This window comes from Neopsephotus bourkii, unplaced genomic scaffold (assembly GCF_033783945.1).
Source record: "Neopsephotus bourkii isolate Nb327-2 ecotype Australia unplaced genomic scaffold, CSIRO-AGI_Nbou_v1 NB_1630, whole genome shotgun sequence".
In the NCBI taxonomy this organism is placed as follows: Eukaryota; Metazoa; Chordata; class Aves; order Psittaciformes; family Psittacidae; genus Neopsephotus; species Neopsephotus bourkii.
Genome location: NW_026902105.1, coordinates 2,862,272 through 2,890,159, shown reverse-complemented (window position 1 = coordinate 2,890,159; position 27,888 = coordinate 2,862,272). Strand labels below are relative to the sequence as shown.

The window sequence follows — 27,888 nt, the reverse complement described above, 5'->3', positions numbered from 1 at the left end:
CAGTGGATCAATTCCTCTGTAACTGAACAAGGTCCCTGTGCTAACTGCAGCAACTGCTTATAAAATAATTATTAGTAATGTAACTGATTTTTCCTTTCTTTAATGCTGCTTTGTGTGGTTTATTTCTTCTTTGAGCAAGTTAATTGCTCTTGACTTCTTCCCTCTCGTCTGCTTTTCTTCTTCTCAGTATGTTTTTCTCATTTGCAGATTCTTCCTCACACATTGCTCATTGATCTGCTCCTCTCCTCCATGAGCCCTCCAGGGCAATGCTGTCTTACAAGTGAGGGACTGCTCTGGTTGCTGTGCTGTGGTGGTCCTGATCTGGAGATTTCCTTGAGTTTCTTTCACTCCTTGTCTTAAATAACAAGAGCTCCTGGGAGCAGTTGGCCCTGAGGCTCACAGTCCAGGGTAAAAGGAGCAAGAGTTCAGCTTATCGTGACCTGATCCTCTAGTTGCATCACTGAGTTTGGAGAAGCTACAAATATATGGAATTATATTTATACAGCAGGTTGGTGGGAGCAACTGCGTGCTATGCCCATGAGGACAGAGCGTGTTGGGGAAGCCTGTATGTGCTTATGGTACTTGCCCAGATGAGATGCAGCGGTCGTGCCTTGCCTTTGCAGCAGCACAGTGCTGCAGGGGCCAGCCAAACCTACACTGAAACTCCCTGCAGAAAAGAGGCAGCCTCACAGCAAGACCTCCTTAACCTTGCAAACCAAAGTGCTCAGCACAGACCTGCCTTTACTCCTTGGTTCTGTGCTGTGTTGAGAAACGAAAGCTGAAGCCCACTCAGGTGTCCAGAGAGAAACACTGAATAATTTTGGTTGGAAGGGACCTCTGTGAGTGAGTCTGTCTCCCTGCTCAAAGCCAGCACAGGGTGAGGTGGAACAAAAGTGAGAGGCCTGGGGATCAGGGCTGGAGCTCTGCAACCAAAGCGAGGGATTTGGAGTCCCCTGGCCCTTCAGCTCTCTGCAAACAGCATGGATCAGTTGGAAAGTGCCATAGTAACAAACACAGCAAGAACCCTTGGGGCTCAGTGCGTTTCATCCAGGGGCTTCAGAAACAATTAAGCCTGTTTAATGGAAACAATACTTTTTATAGACACAGCTGAGATAGGGAACATGAGGCCTTTCCTGAATGACTTAAGTTGCAAAAAAATCTCACTAATCTCATGGTTTAAAATTCATCTACTTTAAATAGGGCAGTTTTTCCATCATAGGTGTGCCCTGGGGAACGAATGGATTAACACTGCACTTCCAAATGTCTACAGCATCCACAGCTTCTATTAATTTCATTTAAGAATAAAACTGCTTAACATTCATGAAAATCTGGCCTTCAGCAATGAGCCTGAGGGGATGGATATTTTTTGCAGCAAACAAGTGATAGGAATGAGAGCAGAAATTTGGGGTTGACGGCAGGGAAGGGGCCCAGGAAAACCACCAAGCAGCTCTGTAGGGTGGCTCTGCTCTCCTGCCTTCCCTTTGTTCCACAGCCAGCCTCCACTGGTCATATACATAGGTATAGAGGGGTGGGCCTGTGCTAACTTTATGAAGTTCAACAAGGCCAAGTGCAAGGTCCTGCACCTGGGTCAGGGCAATCCCAAGCACAAATACAGGCTGAGGGAGAATGGACTGAGAGCAGCCCTGAGGAGGACTTAGGGGTGTTGATTGATGAGAAGCTCAACATGAACCAGCAGTGTGCACCTGCAGCCCAGAAAGCCAGTCACGGACTGGGCTACATCAAAAGGAGTGTGACCAGCAGGTCGAAGGAGGTGATCCTGCCCCTCTGCTCTGCTCTTATGAGACCCCATCTGGAGCACTGCATCCAGCTCTGGTGCCTGCATCAAAAGAGGGACATGGACCTGCTTCAGAGAGTCCAGAGGAGGCCATGAAGATGATCAGGGGCTGAAGCACCTCTGCTATTGAGACAGGCTGAGAGAGTTTGACTTGTTCAGCCTGGAGAAGAGAAGGCTTCAGGGAGATCTTAGAGCAGCTCCCAGTGCCTAAAGGTGCCTACAAGAAGTCTGGAAAGGGACATTTTACAAGGGCATGAAGTGATAGGACAAGGGGAAATGGCTTTAAACTGAAAGAGTGTAGATTTCAATCAGCTATAAAGAAGAAATTCTTCACTACAAAGGTGGTGAGGCACTGGCACAGGTTGTCCCATCCCTGCCAGTGTTCAAGGCCCAGGTTGGATGGTGCTTTGAGCAACCTGGACTAGTGGGAGGTGTCTCTACCCATGGCAGGGGACTTGAACTAGGTGATCTTTAAGGTTGCTTCCAACCCCGACCTGTCAATGATTCTATGACTCTGCGTCTCTGTGGTGAAGAGGATCTCATGTCTGTGTGAAGAACACATGGCTGAGCAAGGGCTGACCAGCCAGAAAGAGCTGGGCACGTTTCTGTGTTTCGTTGCTCTAAACCAAAATACTGAGAGTAATGTGCAAACTGCAGCGTTGTCAGCTCCAAAACCCTCAAAATAAGTAATTTTTAAAAAATCTTATTATTACATTTTAGAGATATTGCTCCTTTCAGATGCCACTAATGATGCCCACCTTTATAATTTTCCACCCAGCCCATTAGTTTTTCCTGTAATGAACATTCAGATCCCTTCGCTGTGGCATTTGGGCAGAAAAGCCATGCAATATTACAGGCTCTTGCAATTCCTTAGTAAGCATTGCAACACTGTGGCTGGCTTGTTACATTTGCAGAGAGACCTTTTGCCTCCGTAGCGTGCAAGCCTTAATGTCATGCTGCCGGCCTGATGGATTAATCCAGACATTGTGATCTGATAAGAGGTGGTGCTCGCAGGGAAACTGGGGTACTGGAGTGAGATCTAATACTCGATGTGTCCTTTACCGAGGTGGTGCTATGCACAGGCTGCTGGATAGTTCTGCTTGTGTGATCAGTTTTAAAAGTTGACTTCTTAATACCCAGAGTAGGCTATTTTTACAGAGAGTTCGTGTGTATCTAAACAGGCTTCTTAGAACTGTTCCTCTGTGGAAAGTGTGGAGGGCTAATTGTGATTGAGAATTAGTATATATCCAAGGCCATAGTATACCTGTAATCTAAGACATTTGTCTTTTCTTAAAGTGAACAAATACTCCTGGAGCCTCTGCCTCCCATCCAGTCACTGGGGAGTTCCTTCATTAGATTTGACATTTTTGGGATTTTCACTTTGAAGTTATTAATGATTTTATACAAGAAGTAAAATACACAACTGGGTGAGAATGCTTGAAAGGAATGCCATTGTCACCAAGGCTGTAGCTGTTACAAAGTCATACCATTTCTTAATGTGACACCCATGTGTATATCACACTAACTGTTTTGCTGGATTAGCTACATGGCTCATGTAGTTCTATATCCTTTCCCTGACAGTAGTCAGTAGAGGAAAGGGCAAGAAATGTCCTAATCTTGATTAGCTGAGGATTTGGGTAAACCCTGACTGCTTTCAAAATTTCAAAGTGTTGCAACTCTGAACACCCATGTTAGTATTCATGCCCTTACTGACTCCTACAGAGATTTCACCTTCGGTAGCAACTACGAGCTGGGAGTCTCATGGCTGAGCTATCCATCATGAGAAACAAGCTGACTTCTCATCTCTCCTGAAAGTGTCACATTTTAATTTCTCCAACTGTTCATTTCTCCTTGCACCATGAGACAGAATGGAAATCTGTACTACACCTTTTCTATATTCTCATTATTTGATGCATTTCTGCACTCGTGTTTCTGTGCTTAAGCAGACTTTTCCATCTTCAGGCTTATCCACCCTAGAAATTGCTGTTGTCAATTCAGTGTGAATTCAAAATGCAACGCAATTATGCGCAAGCTTCTTGTGTGGCCACCCTGGCTCCACACTTGGAGGGCTTTCAGAGTATGTTCCAGCTTACTTCTGCACATGGACAGCACATTGCAAAAGTCCCAGCTTGCTCCCCATCGCTCAGATCTTTTCCCACCACACCTCAAGAAGCAGGGCAGATGTGCCGAGGTGCAAACGCACAGCAACACCATCTGGGCAGGACAACCATGCCCCCTGGCAACCTCCACCGCTATCCTTGTTCAGGCAGCCTCCCCAGGAGGTTGTTAATGATCACCCCTAAAGCTTCCTTTAACCTCCTCTGACTCTGTAATTCCTGAAATAGGGTTAAGTGCTGTCATTAGTGCATAGGGATGGTTGGGCATAGTGCAAAAGGAGGGGCAGAGAGGGTGGTAGAAAGAGTACTTAGCTGCACTTTTACAAATTCTGGGTAATATGGAAGATTATGTTTTAAGCAATCAAAAAAGGAGAAGGTAGGATGGAGGTGTCCCTCTGTTTGTCACCTCCACATTAGTTGTGCAGTCAAAGACTCTTTGGTATCCTGCCTGAAGGAGAATTTTATCATATGGGCAAGTTTGGAAGTAAGCTGGGTATAATTCCCTAGCTTTTAGAGCATTAGCATGTCCCAGGAAGGACCCTGCAGAGCTGTCAGCTTTATCTGTTGCTTGATTGGGTTTTTTCATTTACAGATTATCCTAACATTTGAGCTATGAGAGTGATGTGGAACATTCATCCTGTAAGGACTTTCCCCTTAAAGGCAAGCTCACAGTGTAAAAGGTCTCCCAGGCTCTGCAGTGGGCTGGCAGCAGTTTCTGAGTGACAGCCAAAAATATGTTCTTGCAGCAGTGTTTCCACATTGATGGCACTACAACAGAGACAGCTCCGCTAGAGACAGAGCAGGCAAACCCACGCTTTGGCAGAATGCAGAGTTCTGCCTGCCTAGACGTAAGGGTAGCTGTCATCTTTGCAGTTTCATTTGTCTTTGCCTAAGGCAGCGATAGGAATTATGTTCATAGGGAAAATAAAAATAGTCCTAGTAAAAATACTCTAGGTCTTTATCCTCTCACTTTTATCCTACCCAAGAGTTAGCCACATCACTTTGGAAAGCTGATACTCTCTGAACATAGCTCAAGCCCTGTATAGTGTTGGGTGCTGTGACTAATTACTGAGTAGTTACAAGTGCTGAAAAGAAGGAAGAAGAGAATCCCCCTGAGCTTCCCACCATTTCAGTCTTGCTTTGGCTGCCGTGGATCTAGCACTCTTTTCAGCTGGAGCCAAGAAGAGGTTTCAGATGACTCCTGCAAGCGGACTAAAGTTTCAGGGTAGCGCATGCCTGGGAGGACATTCTCTTCTACCTAGCTAATTCCCAAAATATAATCAGCAGGCACCGGCTGAGCCGAGGGAGCCTCTCGCGTGTACAGTGCCTTACCCTGCCGGCTGACCTAGTTGTAGATGCAGGGAGTCACACACAATGCCAAGCCTGTTAAGTGACTGCAGATTTCTCCACACAAACAAGCAAACAAGAAATTAAAGAAAAGCTTCAGCTGTGCTGATAAGCTTGCAGGGGCACATAGGGCTTGTTTGTTTGGTTTGGCCTTTCTTTGAACCTGATTAACATGGAAAGCTATAGTGAGCTTCAGTGCAGTGCATAAGGCTGGAGCAGGCTGACCCACAGCTCCCTGGACATCTGGGGCTTGCAAAGGCCTACATAGCATTAGTCCTGCTCTCTGTGTCACACCCTGCAATGCCCTGGAAGTGTTTGCTCTATCACACTGCTGTCTTAGAGAAATAAAAGGGAAGACTGAAACCACCGGTGTTATAACACACCCCAAAGGCATCACAAGCTCTCTGTGAGATGAGCAGCACCAGTGACGTTTCCATGCCTGCCTACCCGTGATTTCCATATCAGTGAACATTAATGACACTTTGAGGAACAATAAAGAGACCTAAATTTCAGAGGAAGTGTGCATAGCAGTTTGTGAGCAGTTGCTCTGTAAGGACTACACCATCTTTAAAGGATCAGCTATGAACTTACAAGTGCTGGTCTAAATCGTTTTCACTTCTAAAAGCACACAAATACAAATACAGTCCTGTGCTTGCAAACACAGCTTGTACAAGCCATATGTGCTTTAGGACCATGCCATGTAAGTATTTTAGGATGGCATTTAAAACTAATTTCAGTAATACTAGAAAATATCTTTTCAGTAATAAAACTTTATTTTCAGCATCAGGCACAGTCTGCATAGGAGCTTATGGTAATTTATGGTGATGCTGGAGAAGCAAGGCTTGCCCCTGGAGGAAGCCTTTGTTTGTAGCTTATAACATGGACATACAAAAACTGGTTTTATGTTCTATTTTGAAAGATTATCTGTGAATACTTTAAGAACTGAAGACAGGATTTATGCTCCTCAGAGAATGAGAAGACGTTTCTTTGCTCAGTGCTATTACTGCTCAAAGAGCCAGGCACTTCATTTGTTGCCCTGACCTTTTTCAGAATATATTTATCATTATTTGCTTGTCTAAAATATATCTTCAGGCAGAGGGAAGCAGCCTCATTGTTTTATTTTATTAAAAAGAAGGCCCATGAATTTTCCTTCTCAGTTTGGCTGTAGCTATGATGCCAATGCTGTGTATGCCCCTTGATACTGGGGAGAAAACTGAAATGCATGGGTAACGTTCAGGGAAGTGATGCTTAAGATGTATAACTGCAATAAGCTGGAGCAAATACAGCTGATCTGCATGCAAATATTCTCTTAATGAAAAGGCAGATGAAGGAAGGCAGATGAAGGAAGATTTTGCTCTGTTACAGATACATTTTTCAGAATCCTAAAGTGAACCACAGGCTCTTTCCGTAACATTTTCTGTGAGACATAAATGCTCTAGAAGCCATTCTTTCTACAAAAGACGCCAGCATGGGTGGAACTGTGGGAAGTGGGAAGAATCTCCTTGTCATCAACAGGACAAAGGACCCACACAAAAGTGCTTTTTATTTGTAATATATTAACACTGAGTAAACATTAATGGGCCATGGGTGCTGAAGCCAAATCTTCAGGACCAGATCCAATGACTGGAGGTGTTACCCTGATAGTGCCTCCACCAGCTTCAGCACAAAGTCTTCTACTTGAGCAGCTCCACCATGCTGGATGGGAGAGCCTGGGGCCTCGACTCATACCCACAGGCCTACTTTTCCTACACAACCAACTATTGTCCTTTCATTCCTCTGCAACACAATTGCACAACCACAGCAAAGGCTTGTACTTTTTGTATGGTTTGCAGGTCATATGCTCAGAGATCTTTAGTGGAACATATCTCCAAGCCCACTGGTGGTCAAAAAGAGTTGGAACAACACTTAGGTATACGGTTTAACTTTTAGGTTGCCTTGTGTGGATGAGGAGTTGGGTTCTATGAGCCTTGCGGGTGCCTCCCAACTCAGGATATTGTGTGATTCTATGTTTCTACTTTTCCCACTCCCCAATATGTGACTACAAGAATATTAGTGCAACAGTTTGGTGAAAACTTCAAGATCACTGGGTGCAAGAGATAAGAAGAGGATGACCCTCAAAGTGCCAGCAGCACCAGATGGCCAAGGGCCAGCAGTGGGAAGAGGTGTCCCTTCATCTGTAAAGAAAATCATAAGGCATGAACAGTGGATCAAACCAGAGCTATTATCATATCTTAGGCAATGTTTTTAGGAGGACATTTATTGTAATATGTTGAGAATATAGAGATCTCTTCTTCTCTTCCCCTCCTAAGAATGTGTGTTAAAACATATAAAAGTTGTGGCTTTTTGTATTTTTTCATTTGTAAAGTTATTCTCAGAGGAGGGCTTTTTACACATGAGCCTCTTCAGTACAAGATCTAACGAGAGGGTACTTAACTCTGCACCTCCAGTAAAGAAGGCACTGTTTGTTCTATAGGAGGATGCAACTGCAAGGTTTAGATTTCTTCCTAACAACTCAGTAGCTGCATTACAATTAAGACCATCACTTATATTGCCCGTATTTACATAGTGTAAATATCACTGAAGAACATAGGCTGCAAGAATCTGGGCATAAAGAGAAGTTCCTTTATTTCACTTTTTGCAATGCATTAGAAAAATCCAGTCATGCTAAACTGTTCTTTTCTGCATATTACATTTTAAACCCAATTAACATTCAAGGTTCAAATCCAGAAAAGATTCAAAGAATGATTTCTGTCCTGGGCTTCTCTGAATTCATTCTTTATGCATCATCTGTAACCATTAAATCCTCAGTATTGGTCTCGTGTATGTACAAAACTGTAATTGCCCCATTGTGAGCCAAAGCAATGTTTTCATACAACAGAGAGTACTGAGATGATACTCATTATCACATTAGTACTGATTGTGGATACCACTGAAATAGCTTTCATTAAATTAACCACTTGAGGAAACAAGATGTCATCACACTTGTCAACATGACTTATTTCTGTAGGATGTTTGTAACCTGATGGATTGCAAGAGATGAAGCTGAAAAACAAGAGAATTCTATCTGCAGCTAGCACCACACATCTGCAAGTATACCTTGAACTTGGGCTTCACTCATATCTGGATCTGTTATGGCAAGTTTAACTGCAGTGTGGCCTTTTGGGCTAAATCCTATTTCAGTAAAATTAGTGGCTGTGATAGTAAAATGAATGTATCTGAATTCGAGCACTGAGGATCACCTGTGCTTGAGTATGACTTTTCCTTTTTTTTGGAAAACGTTTCTCTCTATAAGCACAAGTATTCCCATTAACTCCACCTGCAAACTTCTCTGCTTGATGCTTTCCCCGCAGTGAGCTGTAACTTTCACATAATAGAGTGAACACATCCATATTTGTTTGCAGAGACAAATATGAGAGAGATATTGCAGAGACAGCTTATATCCCATGTTTGGAGCTTCTTAATCTAAACAATTGCAAAAGAGGAATTTAAAGGTTTCCAATGTCAATCCCAACTGTAATTTCAGGGACCTTCCTCCAAAGGTATACAAAGCACAATGTAGCTCCTTAAAACTCAGTATGCTTCTTTCCAAAGAGCCCACTTGGTGATGCGGGGACATGAATGACTATTAATACATTCACTGCTTCATCTTTTATATCCTGAAATACTGAATATAACTTGGTTGACTTTGCAGTTATTGTAGTGGATACTAATCCTGTGGGGTTTTATTATTGTTATTTAAATAATGTTTTATGTAATAGTGTTCCAGCATGTCAAATTCTAAGCACATTCCTAGCAAGGAGCCTCTGTAGCTCATAGCTCCTCCTCTCACAGCTTAGTTGCTTCAGTTGCTGCTGCTTCAGTTGACTGCCATTACAGTGACACTTTCAGAGCATCACCCAAGCACATTAACGCAGCTCTAATTACTGATATGGTTACTCTGCCAATATAAAAGCTCCACTGTACTATCCAGATAATTCTTCATGGGCATTTACGTTTATGTATTCACTCACAGCACAAAATCACTTGACCTTTAGTAAAGTTTGTTGCTTTATCTCTCTGTAGCACACTTTATATAGTTGTCTCAAAATTTATTCCTCACAGCTCTGAAAGCCATTATTTCCACTGCTTTACTATGAAAACCTAAATGTCTGATCTGGGGTTTGAGTTGACTTTTTTATTCTTGTTTTCCCCTGCAGCTTCTTTGGAATATCGGGATTCTGATCTGCCTCCAACCCCCAAGCAGTTAAATACTACTTTGGGCAGTCTTTCTGCTTTTAAGGGTATGATTTCAGTTTGCTTGTTCTGAGACTCTTGCAGCACCAGTTGTTATCTGGTATGGGTAGATATAACGTTGTATTTTCATTGGAATCTCGCTCATTTATTCTCAATTCTGCAAGTACTGGAAGCGTAAGATGTCATTAGTATTCTCTGAGGTCTTCTGAAAAATATCAGCCGAATTATTGTAACACAAGGAAAATGGGTACCTCTCAAATTTGTCTCAAGTTTCCCTCCTATTAGGGCATGCAAACTATGTGAAAACTTCATTTTTGGCTTGAGTCAAAAGCAGTTGCACATAGAGCTGAACATTAGTGAAAACTAATTACACCATCCTTGGCTTCCTGGCAGTGAAAGAAAAGAGGAGTTATCAGAGGAGGACGAGCCAAGCGAATGACCTGGTTTTCCAATGTTGTGCACAGGGAGAGACATAAGCTGCGGCTGATGAGGAATGCTAATGGTATCGTGCAGCTGGCATCTCACGCTACAGCAAGCAGCCGCAGTGACAGCTTGGTACCGCCATCGGAAGAAATCTGCACCCATCTAGTGGGAAGCAGAGCTGCGTGCTTTCTCATCAGTGTTCTAAGGGGTTTCACTGCAGCACTTTATTACTACCTTTATTTTATACTTCGCTCACTGGGTCATTAAGGATGTCGTGTGAATGTGCAATTTAGGTCTCCCATGAGACTCTGGCAAGCAGAAACAGTACACAGGCCCACAGCTTTGTGGTGTCACTGTCCCGTAGTTCACCTAAGGTGTGGTAGAATGAGACAATTCGATCATGGACAGCAGCAGTAACCATGTCTGCTTACAATGATTTATGGGTTATTTTTAATACTGCAGAAATTCTAGCTCACCTCATCACAGCCCCATTGCCCTCCTTCTCCACAGCCCCAGGTTCTCTCCATATCCCCTAACACCCCTTTCCCATGGTAGCCAGCCAAGGGCTGGCTGGGGAGGCGGCAGCACACACTGTGGCTGCTCCAAGCCATGGCTGCCTGGCTAAACAGAGCAGATGATCACTGACATCCTGCTGACACCTCATCTTGGTGGAAGCAGCCACTCTGCTGCAGAAAACAATGATGAATCAGAATGTGAGTTTCTTCCACTGCCCTCCCACCAAAGATTACTCTGTTTGCTAAATAAATCCTTTCTACTTGGAAGAAAAAGCCTAAAGGCAAGACCTGCCACAGGTGGGACTTCTAACATGACTTCTGAGAAAAAGACAGGTACTACTCTGGAGAAATGCAGAGACTTTGGAGGGCTAAAACCACAGAGCTGTATCTGGCTGGAGCCAAAGGGAAGGTATAGCGAGTATGATGGATTGCCTTTGCTGCAAGGATGGACTGCTACTGTCAGTATCAGTATCCTTCCCTCAAACTGAATAATAAGCATCTGCCTGCCACTTTCTGGTGTTTCTGCTGTAAAACTGAAGTTTAGAAATATATCATCTGTCAAAAATATTTATGAATCTTGCTGTGATAAATGCAAGGGTGATGAATAAGTACTATGCAGTTTTGCGACAGAGAAGCAGAGCTTTCTGCTTCAGGCAGCCCCAGCCCAGTCATGCAGAGTTTGTTGAGGGCTCTTTGATCTAGACAGAGAACCTCAAGGAAGTGTTATCCCAGCTAAAAGACTGTCAGGAGACAGGATGTCATCTGGATGACAGAAATATTCTTCTGATTAGAATTTAGAAACCAGACAGCTTAGAGAGACAACGACGAGACAGAGATTTAGAGTGAAGCGTACCAAACACAGCAGTGTCTTAACTGTGGTCCTGCAAGTGGAATTACCAGTGTCAAATCACCCTGTCGTGGTTGCTGGTTTCATTCAAAGTGAACCGATGTATGAACGCATTGTATGGACAGCAGAATAAGAAGGATGATTTGAATGCCTGGTGTATTTTTCTCCCCAGGAATCCTAGAATAGTTAGGGTTGGAAAGGACCTTAAGATCATCAAGTTCCAACCCCCCTGCCATGAGCAAGGACACCTCCCACTAAACCATGTCACCCAAGGCTTCATCCAACCTGGCCTTGAACACTGCCAGGGATGGAGCATTCACAGCTTCTGTGTGCAAGCCATTTCAGTGCCTCACCACCCTCAGAGTAAAGAATTTTTTCCTTTATATCCAATCTAAACTTCCCCTGTTTAAGTTTGAACCCGTTATCCCTTGTCCTATCACTACAGTCCCTAATGAAGAGTCCCTCCCCAGCATCCCTATAGCCCCCCTTTAGATACTGGAAGACTGCTATGAGGTCTCCACGTTGCCTTCTCTTCTGCAGGCTGAACAGCCCCAACTTTTTCAGCCTAAAAGGCTAATATGCTCTTACATTCCCATTTCTACATAGTCCTTAGCAGGAAGGATAATATGTGGTTGCAAACTTAAGATTTTACTGAGAACAATATAGTAATTGGGTTGGGATGTTTTCTGAGTTTGCCTTTGTCTCTAGTGATCACCTCCTCCTATAATCTTCAGGGAGATCAAACTGTTGAGAAGAAGCATCCTCCACACAATAAGGGGCAAGAAAACATAAAGCTCAGAAAATGGGCGAGGGTACTAGGATTGGGAAAAAATCCATGAGGAAATAGATAAATAGAAGGAAGAAACATCTGGGAAAGTGTAATAGGACTTAGAGATGCATCTGGTGGGGCTGCAGCCAGGTGCAGATGGGAGAAAGGATTGGGAGAGCAAAGGAGGTTTAGAAGGAGATAGATGAGGGGTGGGGTGTGACTGGGAGAGAGCACCCCGGTGTTGGTGGCCCAGGGCCTGGCTTGTCATTACTAAGGTAATCACAGAAAATAGAATTGAATGCCTCCTTCTATAACCCTTTATGTTAAGAAAGGAAAGATTTTTGTCTAAATAACAACCAGAATTTGCTGTGTCTGCATTATCTTGAAACAAGGAAAACAATGAAACTAAGGTGGAACAGACCTGTCCCTTGATGATAGGAGGAAATTCAAATATGAGTGAAAAATATGAAGATATTACTTTTTTAATAAATCTTACAGTTGAATTTCTAAATTCCCTGCGGCAATTTTGTGTTGCTCCTTTTTGTTTCGTTTCTTTAAAGACTTGAGGCCGTTAGGGTGGTGTGGCATGTTAAAAAACTCAATGTTTTTTCCATTGAAGCAGTTAACTCTGCAGGAAGACTGCCCAGAGTCTTGGAGATCTGGTACTTTATGTGTGCTCTGCTTTTACCACCATGGAATTTCAAAAATGAGATATCAAAACCTGACATTCACAAGGTAGCTTTAGTACCTTTGCAGAAATGGTAAAATTTGGGCAAGTCATTTTCAGCTAAGTGCAGGCACTAAGGTTTTCAGGCAAAATATATTTTCTGGGATCAGATGCTCTGCTGCTACCTGTTTTCAACTTTTTATTTTGTAAGGCTTTTACATTCCTCAGCTGGATTAGGTCCATATGAAGAAGGCATATAGTGAAGGAAAGGGGTAGTAATGGAAATTCAGAGTGCAGAGCAGTTGAGTAAGCTCCACAGCAAGCAAGGTTGCAGTATAAGGGCTAACAATTCATAACATCAAATATTTGTATTGTCAGGGACTGCCTCCCTTCATTAATTTGCAATTACCATGATAAACTCATGATAAATTGGGGGGGGGGGGAGTTATCATTGTCCTGTTAACCATTAGAAGAGGGATTATGTTAAAAATGCCATAAGAACATTTAAATTTTGACATTTTTCTTAAGGTTATATATTCATTAAGTGACTGTAAATCACTAAGTGGCAGCATAATTAAGATTTATTTAGTTATGTAATGATGAGAAATACATACAAAATTCTTACAGCTTAACATTTCTTTGTGAAAATGATGACTTGGGAATTGTGAAGGATTCATTAGATGAAAGTCATTCATGGAATGATTTTTTCTAGACTTCAATATCTCTTTTTGAAACTTATCAGTTTGGCACAGTTTAAGATATATTACACATATTAAATGCAAGAGTATTATTATAACCATTAGTGTTGGATAATAAATGGTCTGTTGTAAGAAATAATTCAGTATGTCCTCAAAGCAAATAGTGGAACTAATTGCATTCCATTTATCATTGGCCATGTCAAATCTGGTGTGGCATTTAAATGCAGACCGTGTGTGAGAATTAAAGGGAAGTCATTGACATTGATTATGCTTATGATTATGTTTACATGTAGCAAAATCTCAGGAACACAGTCCCTAGATATTATTAGAATTATTCATTTCAACTCTGCTTCTATTACACAAAATGGTAAATATTTCTTGGGTTTCTGAGCGTAAACCTCAGCCCAAAGCCCCGTTCCATAACTAAAAAGAATTCAGGATGTCTTGAGTAAAGGACCACGTGGGAGGTGGTAACCTTAAGCACACACTGCTTTAGGCATTGTTTTCAAGTGCAGCTACCTCTCCCTCCAGCTCCAGTGGTACCTGAGCTGATGTGGGCATCCATCTCAGCCAGGGGAGAGCAGCAGCTTCCCAGATATTGTGCTGGGTCCCTGCCCCACACTTCCAGGCAGTGGAGAAGGGGAAACAAATTCTAAATTATGCAAGAAAGTTATACAAGAAAATTAAAACAAGAAAGTTTTATTTGGTTGGTTTGTTATTGTCTTGTTGTTTGGTGGGGGTGTTTTTTTTGTGGTGGATTTGTTTGTTTGGTTCTTGTTTTTAATGAACTGCAATTATCTGTCCCTTTGGAAAACCATCTTCGACACCAAAAAAAAAAAATCAATCCCAATCCCAGTCTTGGAATGCCAGGCAAAGTTAATGGCCCATGACTACTTTCAGCGGTGTTTTTCATGAGCAGATGCAGAGTAAGTGGGCAGGGAGCAGCTACTGCAGTATGTTTACTGGTACCAGTAACTGCTTCTCAAACCAGACCATCTCTCCTCATTGCAATGGTTGAGCTTGCTGGGGCTGGGTGGTTTGCTGGTTTTCAGTCCCCTGGCCTGCAAGCTCTCTGCAGGGGCATGACCCTGGCCTGACACCATTGCTGGGACCCCCGAGGACTGCCTGGGGCTGAAGGCTGAGCTCAACTCAGTTCAATGGCTCTCAGCAGCTCAGTCCTCCTGCTCCATCTGCAGCCCCACACAATGTCTTCCCTGGGATCTTGCCTTGGGGTTTCAGAGACGTTAAAACTAGCTGAGATATCCTGGCTCAGCCCTTAAGTCGTCTGGTTTGAGCATGCATACTGGGCCGAAAGCTCTTGCTGCTGAAACCAGGCATGACAAAGAGGATCAAGTACTAACCAGAAGTCACTGCCCCAGCCTTGCCTGGTACTCACTTCATGTTCGGCTTTCACTTGCATTTCGAGCTGAATAGATCTGGAAGGTACTGACTATTTTGACCCACTGAGAGGAAATGGAGTCTAATAAAAATAACCCAGCCCTGGCTGCTTTGCTTTGCTGACCTTCCTATTGCTCCTGCAAATCTGGCTGGCAATAGCAAAGCCCAGGGATAGCACTGACACAGTGTCCTGAGCAGATGATATCTGTAGCTACTGTTTCATTTCCCAACAATGTTAGGTCTGATTCAGGACATATCCCCACATTCTTCAGCCAGGGATGGCTGAAGTCCTAAATGAGATCAGGGATCTTAATGCCAGCAAAATTAAAAAGGGATTTCCTTCCCTGTTTTTGAGGACCACAGAAAAAGAAATTCCAAGCCACAAATCTTAGAGTTAAGGGCCAGCCCCTAGAGAGAAAGAGCAGCAGGTACATAAACACAGTTTTCTAGAGGTGAAGCTCAAACTTGGTTGCATACAAGTAGGGTCTCAAAAGCATGTTGACAGACAACCCATTTGAAGGCCCCAAGTACCAACAGCATCACTACTGTAGCGGTCTGATGACCAAATGCAGAGGTCCCAAGCCTGTTCGTTACTGTAGGTACGTGACATGGATCCTGCAGATCCTTCTGTATGCCCTTAACTGTGTTACAGTGGTAATTATTCCATGCTGGTCACTACTGCCAGCCTATCATATATGGAGTTTATGGGGAAAAAAAATATTATTCTTGAAAGAGTCTGTCAAATTCTAAGTGAAAAACGCACATGTTAGAGAAAATGAAGATGCAGGGAAAATGAGTAGTGAATATTTTGTTCATCTTCCCCCTGCTAACAGTGGCAACACTATTAATGCAAGCAAAGTAAACAGAATTTATCTTAAATGGGTCAAATATTTTATTTCAAATGTATTGTCATTTGCTTTGAAGATAGTGAAAGAGTTTGCTAGGGTTTTGTCTAAGAGTCCTGCCCTTTTCACCCTGGTGGGAAAGGCCTCTGCCTTGACTTGTGGTTCTCTCATCCCCAAAATGTGTGAGACAACATCATCAGTGACACAGAAAAATGCAGGTGCACGTTTGGAGGCATCACAGACAGTGCTGGAGTGCAATCTCAAGAGAGCACTTTCTTTCTCACTGCTCTTGGATGACAAGGGGAGATCACTGCCACCTCTCAGAGCTGGGAAGGTGATGAAAGACATTGACAAGTGGGAAGTGCTTCTCCAGGGTTTAGCTGGAAATCTTCCTCTTGAAGTCTGACAGTCTTTACTCTTAACGAAATGCCCCACCAGCCAGGGAATCTCAGCAAAGATAGGGGCTGCTGGGGCACACTGTGTCTAGAAATCACCAGAATAACTTGTGCCTGTTCTGGAGCTGTCCAGATGTCCAAAGCTGGAAAGTGACTGACAAGAACAGCTAGCAAGCTAAGCAGCCTCAAAACACTCTTAATTATTGCACAGAGCTGGGACCATATTTAGAGAGGGCTACTTATGCAAGAACTACAAGGCTGAGAATAAACATCTGGGAATAAAACTCCTTGCAAACGCAACAAAAAAAACCAACCAAGAGTGTATTCATTTGGAAAAGTTAATAAAAAATAGAATTTCCCTGTTTGGTAACCATCAGTAAAAGCCCACAATATGCTTATTTTTAACCTCCTTGCATGGTACACAGACCACTTTATCCCGCTTCAGTGTTTGGACTGTTGTGTTTTAAGAGTTGATAGTCTTATCGCTGCTGACTAGTTCAATCTTCTGGGAACCAACACCTCCTGTTTATCCGCAGAGGCAAACCCCATGCCTCTTCTTTGATCCAGAGATATTTTTTAATGAGTAATGAGAACAAAATAAATACGTTCCACAGAAGCCCAACCCTCAGCCTCCCGCTGATCCTTCAGGTTTTAGTGAGGAGCCATGAGACACGGGTAGCAGGAAGTAGAATGGGTGTGATTAACACACAACTCAACACCTATCATATAATGAGCCCAATTAATTTCTAACCTGGGCTGAACTTGGGCACATTTCCTAACAGTAAAGTCCATATCATGTTGCAGATACTTAAAACTTTCCAGTTTTCTTTACCAGTTAATGTGGAGTAGGCATGCAGGTGGCTAGACTCTCAAGTAATGCTCATATTTGAATATTCTCCTCAGTAGTCCTGAGTTAGTAGCTCAAATATTTAGTTGACAGACATTCTGTTTTAGTCTCTGCCGACCCAGTCTAGATTTTTTGGAGGTGAAAACATTCTAGCATTGGATTTAAAGGAGCTTATGGTATTTTGCTGGCTACTCCTAAACCAAGACTGATTTTTTTCCTGCTTTTTCCTTCCAGCCTTGATTTTGTAAAACAACCCCAATTTAATTTTACTTACTTGTGATATCTTTAGTGTTTTGAGCTACTGATTCCATTAGCTTTGTGTAAACAACTTAGCACAAGTATGAGATCTATTCTGTAACTGTTCTCCATAGAAATTACACTTAAATTCACTCTTCTGAAGCCAAACTAATCCGTACTGGAAAGCTGGGACCTTATTTCTGCCTCAGTTGTTTTGATTCAGCAAACTGCTCAGTAAATATAGGTGAGAGGCAACTGCTCCGTATGAGTTAAGGCAGAGATGATTCTCCTCCCACCACCTCTGGGCTTTTAATAATCATGAATCATTCCTCCAGCTGGTTATCAGTATTTGTGTCAACTGGACAGGAGCAACTCCAGTCTGCAGCAATGAAAAGGGTCTCAAGATCAGAGTATCAACTGATTACTTCCATGAAGTCCTATTTATACAGATTGTTTTGCTAACAAGAGGGACTATTGGAACTCTAGTACTTCTACAGCACTGCGGCACGAGGAGTCCAGAGCTGTCACAGCCTTCATTTTCCTTTCCTTGTGCCTCCCTGTGCACAGGCATTCCTACCCCAAGCAGCTCAGACAGAAATATAATTTGGACTGATTCTTTCCTTGCACTGCAACAGCTGAGTGCTCTGGCTGGATGGCCACACAGCATTAACTACACTGGCACCAACTGCCACTGTGTGTAAGAAGAGCCAGAACAGGGAGCATATTGTCAAGTTTAAGCATTCAGAAATGGAAACAACCTTTTCCCTACATCCAGAGGTGGACTGCTATTTGTATTTGTCTTGTTGTGCTGGCTTTTCAGTAGCTAGGGACATTTTAATCTCAATGGAAGATGAAATTCCTGTGTAATCACCTAATTCCTGCACCTGAGGCATTAAGAAAAAATACTGCTGCAGGAGTTGGCAGCAGTGGGGGAAGAGGAAGAGGAGATGGAGAAGGAAATAATCTCATTCTCTCACTGCAGGAGTGGAATCCAACCCAGCTGCTGATGCCTGGTGATAGAGGGTGCATCAGAGAGGGGGAGGAAATGGAAGAACCAGAGGAGAGAAGAGGTAGCCTGTAGGAAGACATAAAAAGAAGGAAATACTTGGAATTAGCAGGAAAGGTCACTGGGCTATGCAGCTTCAGACATCTGTCCAAACCAATCTGAAACTCCTGACCCCGGGGCTGGCTCACCAGTGAGTATTTTTTGCACTCTAAAAGATGAGGTGGGGAAGAGTGTCTTTCCTGCTCTGGTTTATCTGCGTCATAGGGATAACACCTGATTTTGTCTACATCCAACTGTGAACAGTGCTGAAAAGGAAGTGTGGAGGCAAAAAAAAAGGAAATGTGGTAGAAGTGCCTCACAGTTGGAAGTAAGGGGAACTCAGGGCTGGACACGTATTTTGTGGTCTGCTGCCTTTTTATCTTTATCTTATCATTTTTTATCAATGCAGATTGTTACTCTAGTAATCTATGAAATGCAGGTATGGAGCTGTACAAGGTTAGGAATCCAAGTACTAAAACTGTGGGTAGAGAAATGTTAAAGAGGCAGAAGAAATTTTATGTTAGCTTTTTCACATTTTGCCCTTCCAGACAAAACAGGACTGTTGTCTTGCGTAGCACTGTACTAAGAATATACATATATTGAGCTGTGGCACCAGTTTTCTAGTTCTGCATTAGTATCACCAGTGGTAGTGAAAATACTGTATAAAGCATTCGCCCATCAATTTGTGTTCATTTTGTGTACAGTCATTACATGGTTCAATCTTGTACTCTCCCAAACAGTGTGCCACTCTTTTGGGGGTTTTTTTTCCATTAGATTTAAGAGGATGAAGTTTATGTTTCTGTTGTCAAGTGTTGCTTCCTCCATACGAGCAGGAAATCCTCCCTCCCACCATACATTTTAAAATAGCTGACAGTGCCCCCAATTAATTGCATATCAAACTGAAGTTCTTTTTCCTGTCCTACGTGACTGTCCTCCCCTCTTAAATAGTCCACCTGTTTTCTTACTTCTGGTAAGAATATTAAAAACATCCCCTACTTACCAAAATAAAAACTCTTTTGGGAAGATGAATGTAGATGAGGAGGCAGTAACTATTGTGTCAGTTATATCACTGCTGGGATATCTTTGGATATTACCATGAGGAGATGTCTAAGAACACAGATAAAAAACAGTTCATCATAGAACCAGTACTGACCTATTCTTTGTCTTTTCCCTGATAGATCACTTTCTGGCTGCACCTAAATGCCTCCAAACTAGTCAAATCCTTTTCCTAGTTTAAATCCCTTCCAAAAATGTGGTTTAAAAAATCTACCTTCCTAAAGAATACAGCTTTCTGGATTGTGCCTCTGTATGTATCACTGTAACATGTGCCCTCCCCTCTAACCCTTGTCCTCCAAGGACAACCCTTCCTCCTTTCATTGCCTGTTAATGATTCACATTTACTGTGCATTGTCCAAATCCCTCTTCCTAAGACTCCATAGATTTTGTGGTTTGGGTTGGAGTTTTTTTGGTTTGGTTTAGTTTGTTTGGTGGTGGGTGTTTGTTTGTTGGTGGTTTCTTTTGTTTGGGGATTTTGTTTTTTTTTTTTTAGTATACTCTTGATTCTTCCTCCTGCTCTTATATTCTGGAATAGGAACCCAAATGAAGGGTGCAATACAGATCATACCTGAGAAAAGAGCGATGTAAACCACTCCATTTTTAGTCCTCAGTGCAAGGTTTGCTGCAAGTGTATGTGAGAAGTCTTCTGACTTTCTAATCAATGAGCCAGCTTTTACTGACTTCATCCATAACCTACTAGTGCTGTTATCAGGAAAGACTGTAATGAGACTGCATATATTTATCAGTTCACTTCCTCCTCATCTAAAATTACTGGCAAAAGGGAAGGTGACAACAGATGAAAAGAGTAAACAAACTCCATCCCTACATGCTGTGAAACCTCAGTCTCACTTTTTTTCTGGAGATGACAGGTGTGTATCTATTGTCTGTTATTCCGAATTCTGTCTGCTAGAAAATTAAACAAAACCAGCTTTGCTTTGAAAAAAAAAATTACACAAACTGTATGAACACACCTTTCTAAAAATAAAATTAACATGTCCTGAGATGAACAATTACTTTCCTGAACAAGTATATCATTTGCTGGTCTCGTGAACTACATTACTATGTATTTTATTGTCCGGAAAGAACTGTGACTCCTGGAACAAGTTCTTAAAGAACAGTCCTGTGTGGTTTGATAAGACTGACATGGCAGAGTGGGGCTGGCAGGTCAGAGTGCATCCTCAGCCCCACCATGTGACAGTTCTGTTACCTCTGACTGAGGCATCTGATGTCTGAGTGGCTCTCTTCTACTTGCAGGTGGCACTTCCTCACAAAGGTGTTATGAAAGTACTGAAGGCTTCAGGAAATGCTGAAGGTGTCCCAGTGCTTCAGCAAAACTCCATGAAATATGTGGGTCAGCTAAATCCTTCAGTTCAAGTGCTTATGTAAGTACTCTAAGACACACGAAATTCACTGAGGCTGCCAGGTATGCAGTGTGATTAGAGCTTCCACTGAGCATTATTAACAGATTAGCAATGCTCAGTGAATCAGTGCAAATTACTAGGATGCTGTTAACTTGGGGAACCAGACTTCTGGCTGGCCACTAAGACTTGGCTTCCCTTCCCACCTGCTCAGCCATGTAGTAACACAGGACGATGAGTGTTGGGTTTGTGGAAGCCATCCCTGAAACACAGGTTCAAGTTGGCACATGAAGTCACGAGCCAGTAACCGGCTGCCCTGGGTCCCGACGGATACCTGGAGTCGAGCCCTGTCTGTCCCCTGCAAGCACTACCGACAGACCCCGGCCTCTCCCGCCAGAGACGGCGATCCGCCTAGGACACCAGCCCCGCCGGCCAGGTCAGGCAGGGCCAGGTCGGGTGGTATCCCCCGAGCCCAACCCCGGCCGCAGAACTGGGACCGCTGTGGTGGCTCCACCTGGGCCGGCGGTACCGACGGCAATCCCCCACTGCTCAGCGACGGCGGCACTCGACGCATGCCCAGTTCGCCGTCGCCGCCGCCGCTGCCGGAGGGCTGGTTTCGGCGGCGGCGCCTCCCGCCCGCGGTGCGGTGACGCGTGGCTCCGGGTCCCTCCCCACCCGCTCGCCCTATAAGAGCGTTGCCGCGGTTGCCCCCTTCTTCTCGCCCCGCCGCTCGCGTCGCAGCCCAGTAGCCGCGCTCTCGCGTCTGTGCCCAGCTGCAGTAGCCCCGCGCCTCCGGCCCGCTCCGGCTCTGTTTCTCTGTGTCTGTGCTCTCTCGTCCGAGCGCTGCGCTGCGCTTCCCCAGTCGGTCGCCCCCGCAGCCTATGGCCCTGGAAGGCGCCGCTGCCGCCGCCTGTATTTCTGCTGTAGGTTCCCACATCCCTCTTTAAAAATTCCGCCTAAAAAGAGAAGACGATTTACCAAATCTTTCAGGCCGTTATCTCACGTGAGTACTGCTGCCGGGGTCCCAGCCGGGCTGGGGCTAGCTCCGCAGGGGGAGACGGCGGGAGGGAAGGAAGGGGCGGTGACGCCCACCCTGAGCTCTGGAGCGGGCCGGGGCGTCCTTTGACACCGGCGGCGGGAGGCAGTGGAGGAGCTCTTCGCTCCCCGGGGCTTGGGGAGGGACAGGCCATGGTTCCCCAAGCGCAAGGCGGGGAATTGGAGCGGTGGCCGCAGCACTCGGGAGGGGCAGCCGGCGGGCAGCACTGCCACCGGCCGCTGTGGCGGTACCGGGCGGGGAGGGGGATGGGGATGAGGCCGGTTCCTCCTGCTGCCCTTTCTCCACCCGGCGGCGTGGGGCGAGACCGGCTGCCACCGGCGGCGGCAGATGGAGAGCGGCAGCATGAGTCAGAGCCGAGGCTCCCCCCTTTCTCCGGCGCGCAGCGAGGCGCTGGGCGATGCGGGGCCGCCGCCCGGGGGAAAAGCACACGGGAGCCGGGGTCCATGGTGCCCCGGAGTGTGTCTGTGGCGGTGGGTGGAGGGGGTCAGCGGCCGCCACGCTAACATGGCGGACAGCCCTGCGTGAGAGAGGCGGCGAGGCGGGAGCAGGAGGCCGGGAACCGGGGCGAGGGTTGTGCTGGGACCGCTGCTCGTTCTTCTCCCCCAGCCCGCAGGGCACGGGAAGGCGGCGGGGCCTCCGGCTCTGCGGGGAAAGGGGGCTCGGCGGCCGCCCTAACATGGCGGATTCCTGCGGAGGGGGGCTGTGTGGTGTCTTTCCCCCTCAGCAGCCGGGCAGTGCCCCGCGGCGGGATACCCGTTCCCCCCGGGCGTTGCTGTCTCTCGCAGTGCGGCTCTTCCTGTGGAGGGGGCGATGGGTGTCCTCGCCTGGGCCCCTCAAGGAGAGGGGCTGCTCCGGACCTCGACATGCCGTCACCGTGTCCTCTGGCAGCTGCCGGGCTCGGGAGCTCCATGCGGGTCCCGGCAGATCCCGTCCTCTCCGGTGCACCCGCAAGCAGGATGCTCCTTGAGGCCGGGGGCAGTAGCAGTGCGACATGCTTCCGGGCTGGCCTGGGTGACAGGGGTAGAAAGGCTGGAGAAGTGCTTGTGGCACGGCCGCGGCGGCTCCTTGTCTGCTTCTCAGAGGCCATGTTGTGTGTCTGTAACCGTAGCTATCCATCCGGGCTCCAGCTGTCACTCGGCTTTGCCTCTCACCTGAGCGGTGCCCGCAGGAGGCCTCAGCCGTTCCCCTCGGCACGGTGGATAGGGGAGTACACCGTGGATCAGGACAGCAGCGTGAGCTGTCAAGGCACTACACAAGCGGTGAGGGCATTGCACAAGTGACGCTTTCCGGGACGAGTGCTGGGATGACGGGGCAAATTGCCTTCATGCAATGGGGCCAGGGGTCCTCCAGCCTATGGGAAGTGGAATCCTTCCCTCCTGTTAGAAGTACCCCCCCCCCCCCCTTTGCTGGTCATCTCAAGGACATGTTTCCCTCTGCTTGGTCAATGTGTTGGTATAGGAGCAGCAGGTTTGGTGCTGCCAGTCCTTCTGGAAGTCTCTTTGTTAAGCCTCAACCTCTTTGGCTTGGCTGCCTCCATCAGCCCTTGTGGTCCAGTCAGTCACTGCTGTACTGGTGGCTCTCGGAAAGTATGGAGAAAAAGGTCCAGTTGCTGCTCAGTTGCTGGCTCTGTGTGTGTAAAACATGTGCACTTGGATGTCAGGGTATCCTGAGCATATGTGAGTGCTTGCTGCGGTGTTGTTCCCTCCTTGGTAAGAAGTCAGTGGAAGTGCCCGTTTACTGGTTGTAAGAGAGCTGGAAGTGGGAGCAGGGGACTCATGCATGTGTAAGGGGCATAGTGCAAAAGCAGGAACGTGGCTGGCATGGCCCATGAGGATGCCGTAATGACTCCTTACAAACAGCACTGCAGGTCTTTTCCAGTCAGCAGTATGGACTCATCCAGAGCTCAGGAATGTGTGTCTGCCCTGGGGGAACCTGGCTTGTGGTAATGAGGGCAGAAAGTGCATTTAAATCATCTTTTGAGCCTTTTTGAAGTGCATCTCCTGCAGTGCAAAATCCTGCACAGCCAACACGTGCAGTAGGCAGGCAGGAGAAGCACTGTGTTTCAGACCTCTGCAGCAGTCTCCTGTGGCTGAACGGGATTTGATCGAGTAGTCCCAGTGGAATGTAGCCCCCCCTGAAGACCGGTGTCCAGTAAAGCGAGTTAGACCTGCCAGCCCTCCCAGCCAGATGCATAGCTCCAGCATGGCGGTGGGTTGGGGTGGGAATGCTGCCCCACTTCTGCCCTCACCCTGACTGTGGGATTGTTGGCTCTGAGGACGCTGCACTTGCCCGCTATTCTTCCCTGGGTAAATGCGTGAGGTAGCAGTGCTGGGGGGGAGGTGGGGGGTTGTGAATAATGGTGATGGTAGGAGGGGTTTGTTCCAGTCTGGACTGGTCCAGTCTAGTTCTTTCCTTCCTGTCACCGTGTGAACAATGCTGCTGCCGCCGTGGCTGATGCTTGCGACATGGCAGCCCCCTCCCCGTGTGCTTCAGGCTGTGGTGAGCTCCTGCCCTGCCTGCTGTAGGCTGTCCTGCTGCCCCTATCCCCCCCGCAGGGCATTCAGTTCAGAGGGAAGCTTGTTAAATCCCAGAAAAAGAGGGGCCTTGACAGGACTTTGGGAGGGGGATGGTGGTGGTTGGTGGCAAGCACCAATGGGGTTTCTCCCATGGGGGCAGTCTTATGTAGGCAAGAGGTGGGCTTACCACCTTTCAGCACTGCAGCCTGCCCCCCAGGCAGGCGACTTGTGCCTCTCTGTGCTGGAAGGCTGGTGCAGGTGTGTTTGCAGCAATGCTGTGCTGTATGGTCTGAAAATGATTCCATTCCTCCAATTATAGGGAAGACAGAATGCTCTGGGAAGGAATTAAGACTGCCCCTTCCTGAACGGGAGGCTTAATTGTGTAATGGACTAGTTTGGGTATAATGGCATATTTCAGTTCGAAATACTGTTGATGTAGCACAGGGACGATTGTGGTGTTGATAGAATTCCTCAGGGACCTGTGCTTCCTTCAGGACCTGCTTTCCCTTGGTGACCCCCTTGCCATAACGCCCTGGCCACTATTTGGAAAAGGCCTATCGTAACAGAAGAATAGCTGGAATTTTTGAGCACTGAAATTAACTTTGGTGCCTCCAAGTCTGTCAGTTGGTGTAAATGTGCAAGGTCATAATATTGCTAGATTTTTAGGGTTTGGTTCGTGAATATTTCAATCTCTGGTCACTAAAGTGTTTCCTCAGAAAGAGAAAGATACAGTGGTTTAGTTTCTCAAAGGAAATGAATCAGTGCCCAGTTTTGCAGGTCTGTCTGCATCAGACATGGGGAGCTGAGTGAGCCTGGCCCTGACTGGCGGTCTTAGGGCTTGCTGCAGGATGCAGTTGGTCCAGCAAAACTATGTGCTGTGGGTGACTGAGGGGTTATTTTCTTCCTCAGGAGACTGTTACTATTCGTGTACGAAGTACAGCATGTCTGGTTGAGCTGCTGTCAAACTTGAGGCACCTGCTAGTAGAGTATACTAATAGATGATACATAAATACATGCATATAGGTGTCGCTTGAGTATTAAAAGGCAAAGCTGCCTTGTCAATTATTCCGGCAACTCAAAGCTCACTGTTTAGCAAGAATGCTTTTATAACTACTTCAAGGCCCTTAAGCAATGAACACTTCATTGTGGCCACTCACATAAGCTATTTTTCTCAGACTGGGTTTGTCTGTATAGGTTATGAACTTCTAACACACTTCTGCTTAAAATGGTAGTCCTGCTCTGTTGCAGTACAGCAGACCAACTCTTTGTGCTGGTTATAAAGCTGAGTAAAATTACTGTGATTGGAAAGGTACAAATCGTACAGTTTTCCTCTCTGAATATTTAATATTGGCAAATCTACATGAAAGAAGGCAGTCAGACAATTTACTATACATTTATGTAGCTCCTTCAGATAAATAGTTCTTGTTTAAAAGAAATTCTGAAGGGCAACTAGAGCTTGGCACAGCTCATAGTTGACAGTTGCTGCAGAAAATGATCAGATTTCAGGAACTTTCACTGCACACTTCCTTCTTGGGACATACGAGAATATTTACTGGAATAGTACTGCAGGTGATATTTGTCCGAAGCATGACTTTTTAAGTTTTCTTAGTAAAGGTCATGCACTCTCCCTAGAAGCACCTGTTTTTAACAACTCGTTTTGTTGTGAAGGTAAACTTAATCCACAGTCAGTGGAAAATTTGCATGAGTTCTTGCATAGAATCAGGCTAGCACTAGAAAATAGTGGAGCTACTAGTTAATTTTACAAAAGGGAAATTTTGCTGACTTTAAATGTGTGCATGCTCTGAGAGCTAAATGTTACTGACTTACTGCTTTAATGGAAGATAAAACATTGTTCTACACTAATTCTAGCCGGCAAAATTCCTTAATATCTAAATTAATTTGAGGTTTAATGTTATATGCTTCCAAATGCTTTCCAATTTATATGGTAAAGCTGAAGAGACTGCTCTGTGGAATTGCATTCAACCTGCAATTCAGTATTTTACAGAGTACACTCATATAGTTTTCTAATAGCAAGAGCAAGTGGAAAAACAGACTTCAGCAGCTTGTTTAACTGTAATGCAGTTGAAAAGATAATCATTTGGGTTAGGTGATTCCCAGAAGCCATTTTTTGTAGATGACACGTCTCACTTAAATAGCAAGAGCAGCAAAAATTTATTTCTACAATAGTTGGTACATTCCACATTTCATGCCATAGACCACAGTGGTTTTGTAGAAACTTTGTTGTATGGTGGGTTTACACATGACCAGTTCTGTACTGTATTTAATTCCATGAAAATGTCAGTTCCTTTTAGAAGGAATAACTACTCAACAGGGCTGGTTAATGTTTTCTTGACTGCTCTTTATGTTCATTGTGCTGTTCTGAGTACAGTACAATGTACTGAAGGTTTTGCCTTCATTTGAGCAAACTAGCTTTGTACTTTAAAATGCTGCTTTGGTGTTGTGTGTAATAGCCCTTAAGGGCCAGCTGAAATGTTTCCTCATTCCTGAAGGCAAGCATAAGTTTCCTTCTTTTCACTGTCTTGCTTGAATCTGGATTTGTCTGTATGGTGTTCAGTTTCACTATATAAAGCAGTATTTTTCACCCACATAGCTTTTCCACCCACATGGTGTGTTCATTCACAGCAGAGGAAGAAAGAACATGGCAAGGGAATTCTAAAATAGAAAGGAAGTGGGGAGGGAAAGAAACACAGTGGTTACAGGGTTAAAAACGTTTCTGGGAGGGTAGTCCAGTATTAAAGCATATTACCCTAAAGCAGGTTCATGTACAGCTCTTAGAAAATCTTCCAATTCAGACTTCGAAAGGAAAGTACAAACAAGCACTTCCATGTGTATTATTCATGTGTTTTAGCAATTCTTCATACAGAATCATAGAGTAGTTAGGTTGGAAAGGAACTTAAGATCATCAAATTCCAACCCCCCTGCCATGGGCAGGGACACCTCACACTAAACCATATCACCCAAGGCCTCATCCAACCTGGCCTTGAACACTGCCAGGGATGGAGCATTCGCAACCCATTCCAGTGCCTCACCACCCTAACAGGAAAAAACTTCCTCCTTATATCCAATCTAAACTTCCCCTGTTTAAGTTTTAACCCATTACCCCTTGTCCTACCACTACAGTCCCTAGTGAAGAGTCCATCCCCAGCATCCCTGTAGGCCCCCTTCAGATACTGGAAAGCTGCTATGAGGTCTCCACGCAGCCTTCTCTTCTGCAGGCTGAACAGCCCCAACTTTCTCAGCCTGTCTTCGTATGGGAGGTGCTCCAGTCCCCTGATCATCCTCATGGCCCTCCTCTGGACTTGTTCCAACAGTCCCATGTCCTTTTTATGTTGAGGACATCAGAACTGCACACAATACTGCAAGTGAGTTCTCACGAGAGCAGAGGAGAGGGGCAGGATCACCTCCTTGGACCTGCTGGTCACGCTCCTTTTGATGCAGCCCAGCATACGGTTGGCTTTCTGGGCTGCAAGTGCACGCTGCTGGCTCATGTTCATTTTCTCATCAACCAACACCCCCAAGTCCTTCTCCGCAGGGCTGCTCTGAATCTCTTCTCTGCCCAACCTGTAGCTGTGCCTGGGATTGCTCCGACCCAGGTGTAGGAACTTGCACTTGGCATGGTTAAACTTCATAAGGTTGGCATCAGCCCACCTCACAAGCGAGTCAAGTTCCCTCTGGATGGCATTCCTTCCCTCCAGTGTATCA

At 45.4% G+C, this 27,888-nt stretch overlaps 1 protein-coding gene and 2 long non-coding RNA genes across 3 annotated transcripts in view; 2 read left to right on the top strand and 1 right to left on the bottom strand.

The window, feature by feature from the left end:
* Positions 1 to 7,365: 7,365 nt before the first annotated feature.
* Positions 7,366 to 21,011, bottom strand: LOC133223018 (uncharacterized). The gene is made up of 3 exons (XR_009728445.1): positions 19,803 to 21,011; positions 18,111 to 19,285; positions 7,366 to 7,433 (listed from the first exon to the last, which is right to left on the bottom strand). It is a non-coding gene; the product is annotated as an uncharacterized LOC133223018 (long non-coding RNA).
* Positions 17,560 to 18,209, top strand: LOC133223019 (uncharacterized). The gene is made up of 2 exons (XR_009728446.1): positions 17,560 to 17,910; positions 18,116 to 18,209. It is a non-coding gene; the product is annotated as an uncharacterized LOC133223019 (long non-coding RNA).
* A 281-nt stretch (positions 21,012 to 21,292) lies between the features above and the next one.
* AZIN1 (antizyme inhibitor 1) overlaps positions 21,293 to 27,888 on the top strand; it is a 33,253-nt gene continuing 26,657 nt past the window's right edge. Inside the window, exon 1 of the mRNA XM_061373295.1 lies at positions 21,293 to 21,595. The gene's annotated coding sequence lies outside the window, so the exon portion shown is untranslated. The remainder of the gene's footprint in view (positions 21,596 to 27,888) is intronic.